The sequence below is a fragment of the Diceros bicornis genome, unplaced genomic scaffold (assembly GCF_020826845.1).
Source record: "Diceros bicornis minor isolate mBicDic1 unplaced genomic scaffold, mDicBic1.mat.cur scaffold_992_ctg1, whole genome shotgun sequence".
NCBI lineage: Eukaryota > Metazoa > Chordata > Mammalia > Perissodactyla > Rhinocerotidae > Diceros > Diceros bicornis.
The window spans coordinates 10,161-12,500 of NW_026691879.1; positions in this window are offsets into that span (position 1 = coordinate 10,161).

The following is a 2,340-nucleotide window of genomic DNA, read 5'->3' on the forward strand; positions in this document are numbered from 1 at the left end:
GGCGTGTCGCGCCGTGGTGATCGATGTGGTGATGTCGCGCTCTCCTGGGCCGGGCCTAAGCCGTGCCAGGCGAGGGACGGGCGTTTGTGTCAAACGGGCCCGCTCTTCTCGCTCTGCCCACGGGCCCCTCGCCTCTCCTCCCCGCCCGTCGGTGGTGTGTGGAAGGCAGGGGTGCGGAACCCGGCCCGACCTCGCTCTCCCGCCCTCTGCCTTGTGGCGTCGGTGGGGCCGAGGTCTTTGTGACGCAGTGGACACTCCGCGTGGCCTCTCGGCCGCGTCTGGCGAGTGGGCCTCCCCGAGGTGGGGTGGGCCGTGCCGCCGCCGCACCACACGCTCCCCCGGGTGTGTGGGTGTGTGTCGCCCGGTCCTTGGTGGTGCCCCTGGAGCGCTCCAGGTCGTCCCTCAGGTGCCTGAGGCCGAGCGGTGGTGTCGTTTCCCGTTTCCAGCGACCCCTTCGGGTCACCGCTACGATGGTGTGTCTGAGGCGAGACGGGGGTCCAGTCGGTAGGGGAGGCATGCCCGTTTCCCCTCGCGGGGGCGGGTGCCTCGTCGTGCCACCGGCCTGCCGCGTGGAGACTGACTGGCTGGGTGCACGCCGTGTGTCCTCCGTCGCTGGGGCTGGCACGCGGGTGCGTTGAGCGATCTCGGCGGGCCGAGCCAGCGGCATGGCGCTGGCTGTCTTTCGAGGGGTGCCGGTTAGCTGGCACCTCCTTTGGGCTCTCTGCTTCTTTGTCGGTTTCACCTGACGGAAGCTCTGAGTTCCAGGCGTCGCGGGTGCCCCGTAAAGCTTTGATGAGCCCCGTGATGTCAGACGAGAGGAGGAGCCCGTGGAAGCGCGGGCTCGTGGCCCTGACCGCGAACGCTCGGATTTGCCCCGTGCTTACCCATACCGCAGACCCCCGCATAGCCCCGGCACCCAGGAGTGCCCTCGCGGTCCCGACGGGGGACGATGGGTGGGTGCGACGCGCCCTCGGCGAGAAAGCCTTCTCTAGCGATCCGAGAGGGTGCCTTTGGGGTTCCCGGATCCCCCAGCTGCTGCCCCTCCTTCTCCGCGCGTGGTAGCCGGTGGTGTGACCACCGTTTGCGTGTGGGCAGAGCCGCCCTTTGCCTACCGCGGCCGGCGCCTCCCCTCACCGAGTCGGGGGAGGGTCCCGCCCGGCCGGCGTCCGGCGTCTGGCGTCTGGCGCGGGGCCGCGCGTGTGCGTGCGCGCGGCCCGCCCGCCGCGTGCCTGGGGTGTGGGGCAAGAGCCCCGTCCGGGCGCCGCCCGCTCTCCCGCGGGGAGCGGCTAGCTCTCCGCCCGCTCCCGTGACGAGCCGCAGCCGGTGGTGGTGTGCGGGCACGGTCCGGGGTACCGCGCCCCGGGCGTGTGTTCCCTCGGGGGCGCGAGCCCCGGAGCGGGCCAGGCGGATGGACGGGGTGGGCGGAAGGGACGGCTCCCGCGGTGGGGGCGTCTCGCAGGGGCCCCGGCGGTGGGGCCGAGCCGAGGGAGGCGCAAGGGTGGCCGAGGCCGGCCGGCGTCACGGGCGTCACGGGACCGCCTCCGAGTGTCGGTGGCGGTGGGATCCCGTGCCTGTTTTCCTGGTGGCCCGTCCGCGCCCGAGGCCTTCCCCAGGCCGCCTCCCTGCGTGCCCGCTGCCCTTCGTCGCGGTCCCTGGCGTGCGCGCGCCGTCCTCCCCGTGCGCGCCGACCTCCTCCTGCCCGGACAGGTGCCCGACCGCAATGGCCACCCCCTGGGACCCGAACGGGCCTCGCCGCGCGGGTGTCGCCTCCGGCTACCAGGGCCGGTGGTGTCCCCGGGTGAGGTGCTCTCGGTCCCGACGGGGGGGTTTGGCCGTGCCGGGTCATCGGCCGGCGGGGGATGTCGTCGCGTGTGCGGGAGAGTGTTGGCCGTGGTGGTGGCCGGGCCGGGCACCCCCGCGAGAGGTGCCGGGGTTTCCCCGAGGCCCGTCGATGTCCCGGGTGCCGCGGGACCGCTCCTCGTGCTGGAGGACCCTGGCGGTGAGATCCCGTGTGTACCCCGGCCGTCGACTCGCCCCCGGAGGTTCTTTTTTCCCGTCTCCTTCTTCGACCTCCCGAGCGTCTCTCGCGGCGGTGCACGGCCCGCCTCTTCTCCGCCGCCTTCCCGGCGCCTCCCCTTCGCCGCCAGCCGTCTCACGCGCCCTCCCCGTCCAGTCCGGCTGCCGAACCGGGGCCGCGCACCGGGTGCGGGTCACCGCCCGGGCCCGCCGCGTCCTCCCCCGTGCCCGCCGCCGCCACCCGCGCGACGGCAGCGTTGCGTGCGGGCGGGGGCGCCGTCCCCCCGGCAGGCGCCCCGTTCCGGCGCGCGTGCTCGTCTGAGC